The 19,939-nt window shown below is 39.5% G+C and overlaps 1 protein-coding gene across 3 annotated transcripts in view; it reads left to right on the forward strand.

Annotated features, from left to right (window-relative positions):
• The first annotated feature begins 215 nt into the window (after positions 1–215).
• Positions 216–19,939, forward strand: part of PPP6R3 (protein phosphatase 6 regulatory subunit 3) — a 55,562-nt gene continuing 35,838 nt past the window's right edge. The window contains exons 1-2 of one of the 3 annotated variants that reach the window (XM_032690109.1): positions 216–692; positions 14,288–14,458. The gene's annotated coding sequence lies outside the window, so the exon portion shown is untranslated. The remainder of the gene's footprint in view (positions 693–14,287; positions 14,459–19,939) is intronic. The other 2 variants (XM_032690105.1, XM_032690108.1) reach the window with 2 other exon arrangements.

A 19,939-nucleotide genomic window follows, 5' to 3' on the forward strand; every position in this document is an offset into this window, starting at 1 on the left:
CGGGCACCGACCCCGCACCTCCCGCACCCCAGGCGGGCGCTCTGGCACCGGAGCCACCTCCCTCATCCCGTGCCCGCGCGGCCCCCCGCGCGCCGTCGCCTTGTTGCCAGGCAGTTTGGCGCCCGCGCGCGCCCCGGGGGCGGGGCCCCGCGCACTGGCCAATGGCGGGGCGCGGCGGGCAAAGCCGCGGGACGGGCCCCCCCGCAGGCGCTCGCCCCTCCCACCGCGGCCTCCGAGCGCCGCGGGCCCGGATTGGGGCGAACGCGTTTATTTTTAAAAGGAACTGGCTTTTTCTATTGGTCGAGGAGGACATCAGTCAGGGTGACGTAACCTTGTTGCTAGGTCGGGAAGGAGGGAATCGAGGTGCGCCCGCCCCTTGCGTTGACTGGCCAACGGGGAGACGAGAGCCCGCCCCCGCCCGCATTGGAACCTGTTGCAACCGCATAGCTGAGTGACTGACGTTCACGGATGACCAATAAGTGGCCGAGTTGAGCACGGCTTCCAATAGAAAGGCGCGGTCCGGGGAGGAAGGCGGTGCTGGGAGCGGTGATTGGCAGGCGGGGCGGAGGCAGAGGAGGGCTCGCCGGAGCCGCCATGTCCGCCATCTTGGAGCGTCGGTGATGGTGGCGAGCGGAGGTTTTCCCGCCTGAGCGGAGGCACCCGGGGCCTGTGGCGGGGGACGCGCTGCCGAGGTACGGCCGGGACGGCGGCGACATCTCCCCGCCGCCGCTTCCAGCGGGACGGCACTCTGGCGGCGGCTCCTCCGGGGCGGCGCGGGCCTGGCGCCTGCTCAGCGCCGTGCGGGGGCTCCGGGCTCCGCTCGGGTGGCGCCGGGCCGGGGCCTGTGGGGGTCGCGGATTCGGTCGTGCGCGGCCTCTCGCACACGCCTCGCGGGCCCGGAGCGGCCGGGGCGCGGCTGCGGGTGCTGGGCCTGGGCGCGGCGGGAGGCCCAGGCCGAGCCGGGGGAGCCCTGCCCGCCCCAGCACCTCTGCGCGAGGGCCTCCGCCGAGGGGGGGGTTTGGTGGGACCTTTGAGTTCTAATTTTTTTTTTAACAGGCCACTTTGTCTGAATTACAATTTTTTAAATAGCGTAGCAGTGTTTGGGTGAGCTTTAACTGCTGTTTAATGCGTTTGGCAAAATCTCACCTAGGACCTACCAGTTTTTCTGGTTTTGTTTTGTCCTGGTTGCTAAGAACTTTCCAAAGTGTAAGAGGGAATTAGTGTTATAGTCTATCTAGCATCATATGACTCTGTCTTATATGACATAAATGTAATTGAGGCTAAAGATCATTTCTGTCAGCATAAACGGTGTTTAAGTCAGAACAGTGGGATACTTTGAATGGGTGTGTTGCTATTTCAAAAAGTATTCTGAGTGGAAGAGTGGAGAAAACTTATGAGTAGGTGCATAGCTTTAGGAAGGATTCCTTGTGAGATGTTGACAATTTAGAAATGAAAGATTGTGTGACTGCTAGTGGTATTATTTAGGTTTAAAAATCTCCTTCAGTGGATTGAATCTAAATGTACTCTAACAGTGAAATGTGTCTTTGGGTTGCACAAATACCTGTGTGATTTTTTTTTTTTTTTTTCCTGGAAAGCTGAAAGATGGGAATTGTCCCTGTTTCAGTGTTCCAGATAGATTGCTGCAGTTATTTGAACTGCAATGTCTATTTTCAGTGCAACAGACATTCTGTAAGAGTCTGATTACTTATCTCTGTGTTATTTATGTTTTTGGTAGTAAGGCATGGACTAACTGTGGCGTGCAAGACTATTACACAAATAATAAATAACACTACAGAATTACCTTTCAATGTGTAAATCGTTAATGAGGCATCATGCAAATGTGTTATCCGGCCTGCATATTTTTCTTGACAGTTTGTATTTTTAGGTACTTGTTGAAGTCATTTAAATGATTTGTTTCCTCACCTGTGATATGATTTGAACATAGGTGACACTTATTTGCTTTCTGTGTGAAAAGCAGAACGCATATGCAGTATTGAATCCTGCACCTTCTGAGGTACTAAAGGAATTTGTTTTCTAATACTACTGGGAGACACTGTTTTGGCGAGAAGAACTGCTGATGAGGTCTGTTTACAGTGAACTTAAGGAAAACATTGAGTTAAGTGAAAGTTGAAGTTTAGAAATTCCGGAAAAGCAACCTGTTTAACAGGAATGCTTTTAAATAGGGTAGTGCATTACAGCTTCTTTACAAGCAAGTTAGGTTTGTATGTAAACTGCTAAAAGTGCACCAGCTTTTGATTCTTTTAAATATAAATCAACTAGCTGTTATTTCCTCATGGAATTAAAGATACAAAGTAGTTCGTTTGTCTCTGCACAATACTGCCTGCAAACTGCTCACTTCAACTGACTTGCTAAAGTGACCAAAAGAGACTTTTTCCTTCAGAATGCTTCTGTGTTGCACTTAACTAAGATGTTGCACTTAACTTAAGCCTGTACGCCACTCAGAGAATCAGATCATGTTCTGAGTAAAATTCAAGTGAATTAATAGAATGGAATCTGAATTTAGCAGTGTTAGAGCAGACAATCGTGTATGTAGTTTTAGTACAAACAGATGTTTAGAGAGTGAACTCTATTGTTATGGCTCAACAGCTTTGCTTCTCTGCTCAGCTTAAGCTTGATATGCATGTACTATGAAATGTTAGAGAGCTGGCTCAAAACCAACCAGTATGGGATTGAAACAGTCAGAAGGGAGAAATGCTTTGAAGAACTGTCTGGTCCACTCTCTGTCCATTAATGTCCTGTTTTGTCAAAGTGCTTAAAAAGCTTTGAAGTATTTACCTAACTCTGCAGGTACTTCAGATTACTCTGTGTTACTCTGTTGAAATAAGACACGAGTTTAGCTTCAGCGTTTCAGCGAACCTACCCATCATCTTTGTAGGTAGGAGGCTTGTACACTCACTTCTCTCCAATAGCTGGGTTATTTTATGGCCTTTGGAAGTTGTGGTGGAAACTATGGCTTTTCAGCTTGGGCAGAAGAGGTGCTGGTGTGAGCATAGTGGTTTGTTGTGGTAGTAAGGTAGGATGTCTTAAGCATTTTGTCTGCCATCTAGATTCGTCTTCTGTAGTAGCACCTTCGTCTGTGATCCTTGAGGCTGCTGTGTGCTCTTCTGTCTCATGTGCCAGGCTTAGGAACTGCGTGTTAGCTCAAGTTAGTATCTTGCATCCAGATTCTAGAAAACCAGGTGTCTGATGGGGTTATCCTAAAAGCAAGATGTGGAACCATTGTTTTTCGCAAAACTTTTCACAATAATAAAACAACTAGGGGTAAATGAGAAATAATATCTTGCTTGTGTGATCTTATTTTGTTAAGTTAGAGGAAGAGAGCAAAAAAACTTCAGAAACTAATGATCCCATTTGATCCTTGTATTTTCAGGGTGGGAAGCAAGCCTGAAAGATCATGCAGAAAATACATAGAGAATATGAACATCATGTTGAAAGCACTGCATAGCATGCATAATTGTTTTTGTAGTGTGTCAGTGTGCCAGCATCTGTTTTAGAAACTATATGCTACTAAGCAACTAAAGTAAAATGTTTTTCTGCTCTTGGATGTTATATGTAGCTCTAGAGCTAGTTTGGGACATTTCTCAGGAAATGGGGTAGACTGAGTTGAGAGGATTGGAAAGATATTTGGTATAAGCTGTTATAACCTTGTCTGTTTATGGAATAGTTTTTCACACAATATTGGCAAAAAAATCTGTTAGTGTGAAATACAAGACTCTTCATGACCTTTGTTTATTTAGTAACTTTCATGAAGTGCCAAGAACCATGTCTGAAGTGGTATATGTGATTTGGAGTGGGTGAAAAAGTTTTCAATTAACCCTTTGACTTTTCTGTCTTTATGCTGTTAGTCTATGTAGTCATCCCCTAATCCTGTAATGTGGATATATCTTTTCCTCTTGAACTGGAAATGCTCGATGACAAATCTGTGTGATGTGTTGTGTACCAGCAGTGGAAAAAAATGCCAAAAGGACCTCAGTGTGCAACTGTGTGGACTGGTGAAGCTGTAATACGCTCTGTTGGAGGGGTGGTATGTGTTGTAAGGTGTTGGCAAAACGGCTGAGTAGCTGTGAAATGCATAGTGAGGATTTGGTTAAAGATGTGAATGAAAGAAGGCAGAATTGAGTAAAAAATGTATGTATGCACAAGTAGAAATTGCCCCATAGTGAGATTTGAGGGTTGAGTAGTGTCCTTGTAACATTCTTACTGTTTCTTTTTGAATGAACACAGTCTTAAGTTGTGCATCTGCAAGGAGGTGGAGTACATGGCCTAGTGGTCTCTGTCCTGTGTCCACTGGGCCTTCTAGAAATTGAGCACTGGAAGACCATAGGCCACCTCTTGTCAGCTGTGCCAAAAGATGCTTTTGTACATGAAGAAAACTCTAAAGCCTTTTTATGATGACCAGGCAGTTTCTGGGTGAGGCTTGAGAAATGGCCACATCGTTTCCAGTTTGGTAATGAGGCATAGTTGGGATGGAGGATGGAAACTTCAAGTTTTTTTTTTTTTAATGCAAAGTAGTTTCTGAGTTTATTATATATGTTCTAGAATATATTCCAGTGCTAAAAGCATTCAGATTGTTGGTTACTAAAAGTGATTTCTAGGCCCTCTTTATGCAGTGGGCAAGTTCCCTTCTTGAGTGACCATTGGCAGGATTTCTGACTGGGTCCTAATATACAAAATAAGATTTTGTTGTACAAATTTAACTTCTACTGTAGCTTTTTGCAGTGAATCCCATCATTTCCCAAACTAGTAATAGAAAGAAAGGTACTTTCTGTAAATGTACATTATGCTGCTTTAGAAGAGCCAAGCGTAAGACCCTAGTCCTCAGTTGGGTGTTGCACATTTAAAAACTTCAGGTATTGCTGTAGGCAATGCCAGTACAGGTGTGATTGCATTTTTTCATTGTACTGTAGCTGGTTTGAGCGTTTGCATTAGAGCAGAAAACAAGGGAGTAATAGACATTTCTAAAGGCTTGTCTTGCTACAAAATGATATTGCATCAGTGCTGCTGTCATTGTGAAAGGAGTATCAGTCACAGCCTCCCCTGGGAGGATTTTTGCATCTTTGTAGCAGAGTAGTTATACTCTCTATAAGAGAGTAGTCTCTTATAGAAATGGTAAAAATACAATGCTATTTGCTTTTCTGTGTAAGTATAGTGGAAACTAGGTGGGGAGGAGGGAGGGTGTTTTTGTTTGGCTGTGGGGTTTTTTTGTTTGTTTGTTTGTTTTTTTATTACTAATAGTTACATAAGGGCTAAAATCATAGGTAAGGTCTTGGTGGAAAAAACTCTTTCCTTCTGTGATATGCAGAAGTAGGGCTCTCCATATTCTGTTCTTACTTAGCATGTGCTTACTACTTTGACCAGTCTCCAATCTAAAGAGCTCAGCTGGAAGTTTTAGGTCTGGCTTGAACTGGAGTAATTCATGTTATTTTTTCTGTTACTGTCCTGATGGACTTGCCGGATATCCAAGTAACTCTGGGAGCTAACTCTTTTAGAAAATAATAGGTACTTGGTTACATTTGAGTAGTTTAGCTGCTGCTACCAAACATCTTGGAAAAGGATGGAGAGTTTAGAGACAGCTAAAACAAAGTTGTGGTGGTGGCAGGATGTTGTATCTCCTGTCTATAGGAAACCAACATCCATTGCGTGTGGATATTGGTCAGCACACAGTCCAGGTGGAAGTGCACTTAGAAGTTGCAACACCGTAGGGGTTTCTTTCCCATCATCCATGTTTGTCTTTCTCCGTTCTTTCTGGTGGTTATGAAGGAGGAGTTTGTCACTGCTCATGGCAACTCTGAGGGGTAATGGCGTTTAGGTGTTCTTTCCTGTCTGTGAAGGACAGCTGTAGAAGTTACAGTGAGCTACCTATGAAGTAGTTAGTTCTTCCTCTTGGCTGTGACAACCAAACATTCATCAAAAGATCCTTCTCTGTGTGTACTTGATGCTGATGATGGGCTCTTTGTTACAGCTTCAAGCCAAATTTAAGTAGCAAAAAGTTGTTCACTGAACAATGTTTAGATGAAATTTGTTTGATAAAGGAGATGGTAAAGGTAACGTTAATGAGAGGTGTGCATTTCTTAATGGTCAACATAAAAAACTGAAAGTGTCTACTCATGCTGCTTGCCTGTACTTTAAGGGCTAAGGCTCTCTTCTGGAGTCACTTATAACACAAAAGCTTTTATAAATTTTTCTGATGTGTGACTGGGGACCGAAATTGCCATTTTGCTCTTTCTCAACCCATTAGTCTTTAATTGCTCAGTAGTTGTGCCAGGTGCAGTTGTCTTAATATGATTTCAGTCACAGATTGGCACATACTTTTTTTTTTTCTGTGGCTGTCTGTTCCATTTTGCTCTCCTGCTGTACTTAAGTATTGTTTATTTAGAGAACAAAACCCAAAGAACTTTGTCATAGCAGAACTGAGTACCAGCCACACCTGGCTTGGATGCTCTGCTTCAAAATTGCAAGTTTATAATTTGAAGAAATGTGAGTTAAAAATATAAATTAATTCCTAATGCCCTGGCTACTGAATAGGGAGCTTAGTTGCACAGATTGGAATTGTAGAGATAGGATATTGAAGGCAAGCAAGAATAATTCTGAATCTCTTACCTATGAGGGTGTCTGTGAAAAAAGACTCAAAGTCTGGAAAACCCATAGGTGGTTTATTTATTTATTTATCTTAATATAGGAAACACCCTCAGGTGTTTTTTGTTATAGGAAACATGCTGCTTTTTAGGGCATAACAGAAAGCAGTGATGTTAATATTTGTACAATAGTTGTTTTTCTTTGAAATACACTGGTCCTGTCTTCCCCTCCTCTGGACTCCAGAATTCTGAAGTTTAATTTACAGTCCTAGCCACAAGGCTGGAGATCAGAATGCAGTGGGATTGCTTTGTTTCCTCCCATGTTGAAGTTGTAGCCCCATGCAGCCAAGAATAAAGTTATTTATAGATGTAATAGAAAATTTATATCTATGGTACTGATCTCTTTCTCATGAGAAAGCGAGATTATAGGTTATCTAAATGTCAATTTTTTTTAAAACTTATTGGAGGTAGTGAAGGTTGAGCATGAAGATTAAGGTATTCTCTGGAAATGTGAATTGGTAACTATGGTGTTATGTAATGGAATTACTAAGCAGCAGAATGCAAGTAAAAATGGTGGATGTGTAGTGGGTTTTTGCAGATAAAAACGTGATCTCAATTTTTTTGTGGGAAAAACTGCAAGCAATAGTCAGAGAATCCATCCCCCAAAAACTTAAAGCAAACTGACAGTTGTAAATAAAGAAAGTTAGAGAGGGGATAAAATCTTTTTTTTTTTTTTTTTTTTTTATTGCTACTAAACCACCTATCAAATCTCGTCTTAGACTTTCAAGTATTTCAAACCAAGTTAATTTCTGTACCACTTGCCACAGTAGTGACTTGACTTTTTGGAATGGTAATAAGATTGTCTTGGCAAAAGTCTATATGGAACCCTAAATGTTAGTTAAAAGAATAGAAGACTTAAGTTCAGGTCTTAAATAAATTGATTTCTAAGTTTTTCAGCTCAGCAGGCTATTCCTCTTTAGGCCTCTATCATGTAATGCTGTTATAAATGCTATTTTAAGTTCTGAGCCAGCATTTTAAATGGCTTAGTTTCTTTGAAACTCCATTCTTCAAATCCCTTGAGTAGGCATAGGGCACAAGTATCACAGTAGTTTTCTGTAACTAATCTGTCAGTACGGTTTTGAGCCTTGCCTTTGGATTAGTTTTAACATTCTGTGTTCAGTATTTCTTAGGTAATAAAGTAACACTTGCTGAGAGTTGAGACTCTTCTTGCAACAGGAGAAAACTGTTGGCAGGTACATTGGTAGTTAAGAGAAGGAACTTGTAGGGAAGGAATGGATGCTAAAAGTGTTGTGGTAAATTACTGTGTGGTAACCCTCTCTTGGAAGGGTGGGAAGGAAATGATAGAGGAAATAGGCAGTCAGAATAAGTCATTCCAAAACAACATTGTTTCCCTTAACTGTGGCATATTGCTTGATTGACTTTTTTAACTCTATTTGCAAGTACATACTAGTGCACTTATGATATTGCACAGCTGATGATCACTTCAGTGTAAAAATTTAGAATTAAGTAATCTCCCTTTGGAAATGGTATTATTAAGAAATGCTGCTGAATCTCTGAGATAGACTTCCCGCTTGCAACCATGATAGACTTTTGAAAGGCCCTCAAACAAATGTGCTCCTCTTATGCTCCAGAGAGAGGCATTGAAGTAGAATTTAAAAAAAGGATTATTTTGAGGATCGTAGAGAAAACAATAGGTTTGGCATTTTTTTATGAAACTTCAGGGTTTTTTTCTTAAAGTAGGGTTAGTGTTACGCTTGAAAGAAGGTGGCTTATTCTGTTAGGCAATCTTAATTTTTCTAGTATTGTCCATCAAAATAGAAGATTTCCATGGTGAAGGGAAAAGTCTGTTTAATTGAGACACCAGAGGCATCTGTGCCTGAAAAATGTGGTGTAATTGCTGTGTGTGCTGTTCGTAAAAGCACAGCATGGCAAAACTCAGGTTACTGGAGTGATTTGCTCCAAAATGTAAATTGCCCGGGGGCTTGGGAAGGGGGAAAGAAAGGCAGTATTAACTTAATAGCCCCTTCAGACTTCCATGCAAAAAGCCTTCCTGGTGATATTTCATTATTTTGCTGGGTTTCTAATTTTCTAGAACATATTTTTGCATATACCTAAATAAAAATCATAAGCATTCATTAAACTTACTTAGATGAGACTTGAAGAACTCTTCTCATTCAAAGCAGTATTTCTTAGTTTTGTGAGCTTAGTCTCTCAGGAAAGTAAAGCTAGTCATGCTTTTTTAGTGCTTGTTGTTTAAATAACATTGGGCAGGGTACTTTGTAGCATTTTGTATTACAAAAAAACAGTGGTAAAATGTGTGTGGAGGATATTGAATCCCTATTCAGTTGTCTTAGTCTTTGAGTGATACATTAACCCAACTGCTTGGCATCAAGTACTTAATTGATATTTCATATGTATTAAAATATTTTTCTTTTCTAAGTACTTACCTTCATCCTCGGAGTATCTGCAGTGGTGGGGAAACTGTTGTATAGACTGTTCCTGAATATACAGAGTATATTCCATGAAGAAAAGTAGTGTGTTCTTACTTGGTTAAAGGCTCAGCTGAAGCCATAACATTAGCAGTAAATTAGGGCAAATTCCATGTGGCGCGAAAGCATTTTTCTAAATGCAGATCCCAAAATCTAGATAAGCGAATATGCTAAAGTAGCATCACTTCCCTTGAATCCTAGTGCTGCTACTGTATTTTATTTCTCTTGCTTGACATTGGAATAACTTTTCTACTTTTTTCCTAGGGGTTGTATTGATAAACATGAAAATAAAGGGGTTGTAGAAAAATGTATTGATGGGGCTTAAGCTCTTTGGTAAGTCAAGTTAATAACCTTTGCCCAAGAGTCAATCAAAACAAAACATTTATTTTAACTTGCTTAAATTAAAGTTTAAAAGAGGTAATATCTTCAGCTTTTCTTTTCATAGTGCTGGACCTGCACACTCTTCAGGGATTCCAACTTCCAGTTTGAAAAGCAAAGCATGTTTATGATACTGTCATTAGGGGAGTATTAGCCTCTATGCATCTAGGGTGGGTTGATTAGTTCTGTCAGTCTTTGCAGGATATGGTAGCACAGAAATCACGGGTAATATTACATTTAATGACTCATTTCTAAATATCCTAATTAAAAGAACTTGAGAACTTGTAGCTGCCAAAAGTTATTTCAGTGATTCTATAAACCTTAGTATGAGGGAAATCAGGAAGATAATCTTGTCCACAGCCTTTAACTAGTGCAGTTCATGTAACCTGAAATGAAAGTGAGGGTTACCTGAGGTCCCAGAAACAAGCAAGAAGTTGAGAACTGCTTGTTTTAATTTTGAAGTTGCTGTTTTAATGCAAGAGTCCACTCCAGTTCTGGCAGCAGCTGTAGCTCGCTATATGAGTGGAGTGTCAGGAGGCAGGACATTGACAGGGTCCACTTCTGAACTGCAAACGATCTTAAGTATTCTTTTTAACAAGCCTGAGATTTGGCGTGAAAAAAAGAAAGCTAATAACAGACATGAATGCACTGTCTATACAGAAAGAACACTGGTGTCCTGGTTAGAAATTGCTGAGGTAGCTTTTTTCCTACCTCTGTGTATTTTTCATGTGCCCCAGAATTTGATTTGCCTCCAACTTTCGAAGTCTAATCCGCAAGGGGAAAAGGAAGATGAACTTGGAAAAAAAAAATTCCAAATTCATATTCTCTTTGAACTAGTACTAGTGAACAAAATAGAATAAATGCTTATAAAGGAACCTCTGGTAAAATTCAGGCATCTGAACTTAAGGCCGTGTCTTTAAGTTACAGTAGCTGTTTCTTAAATGTTCAAACAAAAAAGTTAAAGTTTACTCCTGAAGCAGTCAGTCAGTATTACTGTTTTTTTTTTAATATTTCCAGAGTAGTAGTACAGAAATTCAGGACTCATTTACCCTTGCAAGTTATCAGGTGCTTGAGACAATAGTAGAATTGGTGTTGAATTGTCCAAATTCAACCTTATACGTGTTATTTATGGTATTCAGGGGAACTTTTACTCTGCGATCTGAGCAGGCTTGAGATGATACAATTTGAGGCAAAGATGGAAGAATCAGATTCTGACTGCCCTGGTATGTTCCCTCTTCTTTGGCTGCACTGGCCCTGGTGATTGACAGACCCTTTGAGCTGTTTCAGCCTGTGGACGTGGCACAAAAACTTTTTTCCTTCTTCCTCTACCAGCTGCATTTGTCACTTCTGAAGTAGGTTTTTCACTTGGAAATGTCTTGGCAGAAGTTTCATCAGTGTTGGGGAGCCAACAGAGGGAGACTGCACAGCAAGGGGTAGAGCAGAGCTGCTTTGCATAGCCAGTTTGGCTTCCTAAAGCACTCCTGTGAGAGACTGTGAGGAATTTCAATCCTCATCCTCATTCTGAGTGGGGATGGTGACATTTCAGCATACAAATGTGTCCTCTGAACAAGGTGTTTGGAACTGATAGCCAAAGCAGTCAAAGTTTAAGTGAGTCTTAGCCTGAGATGCTTCTTAGTGTTTAAAAATTGCCTTGGTTATAATGCAGATTTTTCTATAAACTTCATTAGTTCACAAACTAGAATTATAGGCTGGGTCACATGCACCGATTTCTCACCCTTCAGCTGCCTTCACCCTATAAATTCATGGTTGTGGACAGCACTTTCAGGCCAAGTTTCTTTGAGGACCATCTGTTCAAGGGATTGCTTAACTGAAAGTTTTTGGGAAGAGATCTTCCCAATTAATGTCTGTAGTAAGCCTTAAGATGTGAGTGTTCTAAGGAGTGCATGTTACTCTGATTTTTCTCACCAGACATTTGGAGAGGTGTGGTAAGGAACAATGCTGAGTCTTAAATTCATGTTTCTCTGTGCTCTGCCTAAATTTAACATTAAACAGTTCTGTACTGCTAGACTGTAACTTCACTGGGGGATCTTTCTGGGCCAGTGGAAGAACGGAAATAAATCTACTATTTTGTACTTGAGCGTAGTGTTATATATAATTACTTGCTCTTGTTCTGGCCTAAAGAGGTGATAGAACTAAACCACACTGTGTCCTGTGTTTCCCATTATTAATTGCAGTCCAGATGCTTTTACTGTTCTGGAAGAGATGCCGGTGTTCTGCTAGTGGTTTTGTCAAGCTTATATAACAACTTTATTTCAGATATAGTAGGTTATATAAGTTACTGTTTTGAATGCATGCAGTGAATTACTGTAAGAGCAGCACTATTCAGTAGCTTGCAGTTCTTGCAGTTTTTTACCAGGATGCACAAATACTGCATTTTTTTTCTATAAGCAGAGACAACTGTCTACTTTCAGTGTTTGGACCAGTAGAGATGCATGGGAATGGTTTTAGAAGTAGACATGGCCCAGTTCATACGGCATTAATAACGTTTGTTTAGTTCTGTTTATGGCAGCTGGTCACATAGTGGTTAACTTCTCTGTCTAAAAGAGTGTAAATAAAGTTTGTTAGATAATACTTAAAACAGACTTTACCATGCTGTTGCATTTTGTGTGAAGATGGATCCTACCTTGGGTAGCTGTGCTGTGCTTTATTTTTTAGGTATGTGAGATAAATGCGAGCATGGATGTGTTCCTAGTTGCAATGATGGGTCTTCACAGTATTCTGTTTGATTGTAATATGTACATGTGACAATACTTCCCTCCTGCCTTTGCATATTACCTTCAGGTTTAAATTTTTGATACCTTCCATTATGATACCTTCATCACTTCTCTGTGACAGAGCCACGTTAATGTGGCTGAATTATTGCTGAATGTAAGCCATTCCTGGATATAGGAAAGTCAGATTTAAATAGACTTGAACCTCATCCAGTCAGATGATTGTTTTCTTATTATTTTGAGGAAAGAATTGCTGCATGGCTTTTTTGTTAGTGTTTTTGTTTGGTTTGGTTTGTTGTTCCCCTTTATCCATAATGAAACACCTAATCCTGCAGATAGGAACAGTTTGAGCCAGTAAACCATCTGTACCACTAAGTGGAAGTCATTCTTTAAACCAGCCTCTCTACTCCTGCAGATTCTGAGGCAGACTGAAAAAGTCCTCATTGACCAGAGCAGGCTTCTAGTGGAGCACCCTTCACAGAATATGCTATAGTATGTTCACTGCAAGTATCTTGTTAATTTTGATTATACTAGTGTTTCTAGTTTACTATGTAATCCTACTGTATTGAATTCAGAAGTCAGCTGTTCTGGTGCTAAACAATGGTATTTAGACACTGAAGTTTTCAAGCAGAAAGCGAAGCAGAGAAATAACAGAAAGACATCCTTGTAAGGGGAATAGTAAAAGTGGTTTTCATTTGGATAGTTCAAACAATAAAAGTCTGTGGACAGTGTCTTAAGAATGTGTAAACTCTTCTGAAAGTACATTAAGCTAAATGGGCTTCTTTCTTTCTGCATGACATAACTGAGGAAGTAATGTTCTCTCCCTTTTTGGAGCTTTGCTTCTGAACATAAGTACACACTTAAAATGCAGAAATAATGACCTAGGATACTTCAGTAAAGTGAACTTAGTGCAGGTAGCTGGTTTCCTTTTTCTGCTTTGCTTAATCACTTGACTCACAAGGGGTTGGCAGGTCTATCAGACCTGCAGACCTGAAGGTCTACAGATGAAGAATGTGTGTGACCTTTGAAAGAATTATGGCCAATGTGTAACATCAAACTTCATGTGTATGTTAGTTACTAAAATAGCCTGAGAAATTATATTTAAGGTCCTTTCTGACCCAAACTGTTCTTTGATTCTGTGATCTTTAGATTGATAGGGGCCATCTCTTAAATCATCTGCAAAGATCAAAAACCAGCTTTGAAAACACAACTCCTTATCTTTACCATGGAAGGTGTAAAGTTAAATCATTCTTCTCTTTCACAGGATACTTGAAATGCTTTTGATTTTTTTTTTTTTGCTGAAGATGCATTTGTGACGAATTGTGATAGAAATACTTCTCAGCCAAATACTGAGTAGTCACTGACCTGAGTTAATAAACATTCTACTAATTCTACTACCCTTCTTAGTTGCTAGTATTTATACTTTATTTTCTTAAAGGGTGACTGAACACTGTCTTAATACAGGTTGTTCCTTTGGAAGCCTATATGTGGTCTGTATTGGTTTTTTCCAAGTTAGCCTGTTTTCAAATTGAAAGTGGCTGAATTCTTTGTAGACTTATGCTGACATAACTGGTGTTCTTAATGTGTGTTAGTTTATTTCTGCGCAGGCTTGTGGATAAATCAGATGTTAATATAAGAGAATAGTTATGAGGATAGGATAAAACTTACTGCAGAAAGCTCTGGCAATGGGTATTTTAGATCTTCTAGATCTGAAGATGTCATGTTATGGGAAATTGCTAATAGTTTATAAAAAAGTCTGGATTTGTGTTAGATTTCAGTCAAGGGCAGATTTATAAAGGCAGTTTCATTTCAGTGAGGCAGTGAAGTTTCTTGGAAGGGAATGTTTAAAGTTGGTTTAAAAGTAAGTCTTTGAGATGACAAGCTGCTTTTGAATTTGTTTTCAGTGTATGCTCTACTGAACTGACACTTCTTCCTAGCAAATTGTTTCCTTCCTCTGTTTGTGTTGTACTTGGTGCAAAACAATCCTTAGTATTCATTCATGCAGTTGTCAAACTATTGAATAGAACATGTTAACAGTATTAAATTATAAAATTTTTTTTTGTCGTTATAGGAAGAAATCTGCTTCATCTAATTCAATGCTAATTCAGTCCTGCTAATCTGCTAATACTGTAGATTGAAAGATTTTTTTGCTGTTGCCAGGATACCCTGTAATGGGCAAGGAGCCTGAGAGAATACAAAACATTCTGATTTTTTAACTTTTAAAAACTTTTGTGTTTAACAGGTAAGAAACTATTAAACTTCACCTACAGCAATAGATCTATAAGGCTTTATCCTTAAGCGTACAGAAACCACTTAAATTTCAAGTTTTTTTGTGTCCCTGGTGTCCGCTGAAGTCTCACCTGATTTCTGTAGGCTCACATTTACCGCCTTCTAAGCTGCAGTTCCTTCTGCAGTTCAGGCTTTGTGGCCATTCCTTACCTTTTCTTGCAGCTTTTTTCAGACTACTTTCTAGCTGACTGGTTCTGACTTGGTGTTTTAACCCATCCTGCTGTTGCACTGTCTTCTTTCTCCACCCTGCTTTGGCTCACTATGACAATCAAGGGTTGGCTAGACACGCTGCTGTGGATATTCTGTTTGGTTTACAGTGTTTTGCTTTTGTGCCAGGAAGTATATCTGCTGCCCAGCCTTCTTTGGAAGACTCTCAAAGCAAATGTGTTCATGAACTGACATATATTAGGTATGAGTGATGTTTAGCACTATAGGTTATTATACTGAAGTACAGTAATACTGTCTTCTGCAATTGAATTTTTTGTACTAAACTGCATGTTTCAGTGGAAAAGTATCTTCCGGGTTAGCTGGGCATTGTTTAGCTTGCTTTTTATATTATTATGGAACTGTGTGCTTTTCTTGGTGCATAGATATCTTCATTACCATTTTGAAGCTAATTGGGAGAATTCAGAAAAGGAAAAATCTTAACTGAATTCTGTGACCGATGACTATTTTAAATGTGTAATTGTTTGGCAGTTGATGTGGAATTACTAGAAAATGATTCATCTTCTCTACTAATTTGTAGTTAATGTAGATAATTAAGATTTGTATTTATTAACACTTATTAACCTGTGGTTTGAGATAGTGTAAGAATTGACAAGGATATACTTGTTGCTTGGTATAAAATTACTCTTGCAATTTCACTGCAGACGGTAGATTTCAGCTGATTTTTGTACTTCTGAACAGTTACGACCTCTTGAATTTTGGGGGTTTGGTGTCTTTGAGTAAATGTTAGTTTGGACTTACATACTTCAGCATGTCAAAGCTGTTGATTATAGGGCTGTTTGGTCATAATAGGGGGATGTGTGTGTATGCACATGATGTGTGTGTGTGTATATATAGCAAAAAGTCACAGGATTACAGATTAGTTAGGATTGGAAGGGACCCCTGGAGATCATCTAGTCTACCCCCTTGGCCAAGGCAAGGTCACTTAGAGTAGGTGACGTAGGAACGTGTCCAGGTGGGTCATGAATGTTTCCAGAGAGGAAGACTCCATGACCTCCCTGGGCAGCCTGTTCAGTGCTCTGCCAGCTCAACATAACAAAGTTCTTCCTCACGTTGAAGTGGAACTTCTTGCATTTTAATTTATGACTGTTATGCCTTGTTCAGTCACTGGACACCACTGAAAAGAGTGGCACCATCCTCTTGGCACCTGACTTCGAGACATTTATATGTATTGATGAGATCCCCTTTCAGTCTTCTCCAGACTAAACAGACCCCGCTCCCGCAGTCTTTCCTCATAAGAGAGATTCTCCAGACCCTTCATCATCTTTGTGAACCTCTATTGAACCTTCTCTGGTATCTCCTTATCTGTCTTGAACTGTGGAGACCAGAGCTGGACACAGCACTCCAGATATGGCCTCTCTAGGACTGAGTAGCAGGGCAGAATCGCTTCCTTCGACCTGCTGGCCACACTCCTCCAGATGCACCTCCTGGCCACAAGGGCACACTGCTGGCTTGTGGTCAACTTGTCATCCACAAATGTGTATTTATTGTTCTTACGTAGGTAGAAGTGTAGCTAGTGTGCAAAAATGTGGAGGAGGGTTAGGTGGATTTAGGGCCCCTTTTTTGTGGGATTGCTCCCTTGTTCCCTGCTGCTGCTGCCCCTTGGGCACAGAGGTTCCCTCTACCTCCCCTCATGTGCCTGAGTTCCAGCCTGCTCTTATCCCATGTCTGGGGTCCTCTGGGTGAGATAGTGGCAGCAGTTTTGTAGGAGGATCAGGGGTCCTTGATAACCTCCTATTGTGCAGTCCCCTGTGCCCAACAGGCTGAGAGATGATGAAGCATCCAGAAATCCCACAGTGAAGCAAGAGGTGCAGCCAGCCTGCACAAGATCTCCTAACCTTCCATGAAAGAATTGTTTGTTTGTTTTGTTTCCCTTTTGGTATTTCTTCTAGTTTGCTATGCCCTTGGACTAGGAATTGTGAGGTATTAGAAATATGTATTAAATTGTTGAGGTAGAAGTGTTTGTATTTCCTGTTCTATTTAATTCCTAATAATTTCAAACCATTTCTTGTCTCCTTTCTCCACAAAGTTTCTTTGAAACTTCACTAGCTTATAATAAATAATGTAAGTAATGGAGTATTTCTCAAAATTTAATTTCTTCTGTGTCTCACATTGGTGACATGAACAGGCTGTTCTGACACTGAAGAAACAGCTACATATTATTTTGCATTCACTTGAGACTTGTATTCTAAATCAAATTGATCTTACATTTTGTTTAAGAATTGTAGCGACTGTAGCATGAAAATTCTCCTATGTAACTGCCTTTATTCTTTTGTAGTTGCTGGGTGTAATGTAAAGTCCTGTAACTAAATCTATGGACTTTGACCAACACCTTATCTTTCTAGCTAATAACACTCAATAAACCTCACTTCTTTGATTGAAAAGAAATGTATTTCAGATAGGTTATTGGGTAAGTATAGACTCTGTTGTATTATTTGAAATATTTAGAAATAAAACTAAGGAATGGTTAAGAGCAGAGTCTTCACACTACTTAAAAACCATACTATTTTGGTAGGATAAATTAGATAAAGAATTCCTTATTTTTCCTTTGAACTCAATGCAGAAGAAGCAGTATAAGTGTTTTGCTATATAGGAAAGATTTTCTTGCATTCATAAAGTGGAAAAGTGGGAAATTCAATTACAGCATAACTGTCTTGCTATAAATTACAATTACTTTATGGAAAAAAATTGTTTTGGTCCAGATCTTTAAGCTAGAATGCAGCTATCTTCTCTTTTTGCATTATTTGCTCTCAGTTCCAGATCCTGTTTAATAGTTCCTGGGCTATTTAATGCTATGAGGAATTGTGCTCCAGCCTGCAAAGGACAGGCAGTTGAAGACAGCAAGTTTACAGAGGGTGATGCTCTGGCTGGGTGCAATAGGCAGTTTAAAAATTAGCCACTGGTGTGTCTTTGTCATTTTGGATCACTGGTAATTCTCTTTAGCTCTAAATATTTTTCAGACGTGCATTCATGCTTAGTTTGGTTTTGGACAGATGATCCACTTTCAGTGTCAAAATAAGCATTTCATAAGTGCTAGTACAGTGTCCTTATTGTGATCCATTGATTGGAGAAAGGAAAAAAAACCCTCAAAAATGAAATCTAACTAAGTAGACCTGGAGAGCAACTAGTTGAGGTTATGTGAAGCTGGCAGAAGGGCATGCTCGGCATTTAAAATAAAACTCTTAATGTGTTTAAAGGTCTTGAAAGATAAATTCTTATGCTTTTATCATGAAAAATGTTGGTAAATTATCTTCACCGTGACTTTGCCCTTCCTCAAACCTACCTACTTACTTGGTTTTTAAGGAGGCAAGGGCTTGTTTGCTTTGGAAATGCTTTTATCATTAAGAAATGCAAGACTGTCTTAAAACCTGTGATGGCATCAAGGATTGCTTTGATGGTTCTTGCATCCAACAACTAGGTTGTCTTTTGATAATTGCTACACAGGATTTGTAAAAACCTGTTTTGCTGAAGTAGTCTACATCACTTAAGGTGTGTTTCAGTCATGGAAAGGTTTGTTTGTGCAAAAGTAACTGATTTCCCCCCCCCCATCTGTGCACTTGAACCCTACAGTGAGAAAATATGGTGGTACTCAAAGAAAAATGACAGGTTTGGGTTTTTTATAATACAATTCTTGTTACAACTCTGTAAGTAGTATTTCTCAATATTACAATATTACAAAATCTCAATATTACAAAATTTTCAGCTTGACACTGGGACACTCAAAGCTTCTCTTGCTTGAGAAATGAACCTGGGTATTGCAGTAAAATCTGTGAAGATCCTACCAGAAGATCTGTGTATGTGCCTTTTAATGTATATATAGTTGTCTGGTAAAACAGCCTTCAGCTGGCTACTGAGGTCCTCCTGGTTTTCCTTCTGAGCTGGTCTAGATGCCCATGTCTGCTTGCAGCTACCAGTGTGGAAGTATGAGGTGCCAAGTTAGAAGTAACTCACTGTAACACATGTTTCTCATGTTTGTTTAACCTAAATAGGACTAGTTTAACTCAAATGAGCAGCTTACTTTAGTTTTCTTATTTACTGAAAAGACTTCTGGATGCCTTAAAGACTTGTTAATCTGTTTTGTAAAAGATTTAGTATAGGAGACGTCCAAAATTAAACCATATGCTTTTCTGACTAAGTGTGGAATTCACATCTTAGTCTGGTAGCTTGAAAACAGGAATGTCTACATTCTGGAAAGGTGTTTAACAGCTATTATCACTTGAAGCTACAGAGAAACTTACTGATAAAATTGTTACCAACTGTTTCTGGTGGAGATGCCATTTGAGCACTTCACCTCTAGAAAGAACCACTGACTGGTTGGTTACTGTTAAAAATACACAGGGTGTCGTTTATTCCCTTGTAGTGGGCAGAAGACTTCGATTCAATTTTTTGGTCTGAAAGGATTGTTTCTAAGCTTTATTTCTTCCCTTTAGCAAATAATACAAGTGAGAATTTCAGTTACTTGTATCTCAGCAGTTGACAGGCTTTCTTTGCTTTGTTGAACTACTTTTTTCCTTTCAGATATAAGTCAAGTGTTTACTCGTGGAATGTTGTTCAGCATTCATTCAGAGAAGAATTTGTTCTCAGTATTAACCAAGAAAACAAAGCAATATTTTTCTGGATATTAGGTGTTACTTAGGATCTTGAATTCTCATAAGTTGTGCATCAGCAAGTTGATGTAAACTTTTGTAAGTACTGTGTAATGAACTGGATGTCAGTCTTGCTTACTGGAAACTTTCAGAGATTATGGAAAACTAGCTGAAATTACAAAAGACAGTCAAATGCATGAGACAGCTTTACCATCTTTAACACATTTTTTCTTTCCACATTTGAGAGTTTTTAACATTATTCTGGACTGTTTTGCTTGTTGTAGTATCTGTTCTTGAGCATATCTCATATTTGGTAGTCTTTTGTATCTTGCATTAAATCCAAATGTGTTTTTCTGCTCACGTTGACAGTGAAGTAACACTGGGAGTAACACAACCCGTTTGACCTGTGGAGTTTTTTGTAAATTTGCAAGTAGTGAAATTCTAGGAGGAGCACACTTTTGATTTGTGGACAGAAAGCCTAATTCTAGCTCTGTTAATGGGAATGAAATTTGAAAAAGGATGATGATAATTCAGAATTTCAGAATTTGTAGATTTTGGGGGGGAGGGTAGAACAGTAGGCTCTAAGAAAAATAACAATAATGTGTTTTGGTTTTAAAACTTCC

The sequence above is a fragment of the Chiroxiphia lanceolata genome, chromosome 6 (genome assembly GCF_009829145.1).
Source record: "Chiroxiphia lanceolata isolate bChiLan1 chromosome 6, bChiLan1.pri, whole genome shotgun sequence".
Classification (NCBI taxonomy): domain Eukaryota; kingdom Metazoa; phylum Chordata; class Aves; order Passeriformes; family Pipridae; genus Chiroxiphia; species Chiroxiphia lanceolata.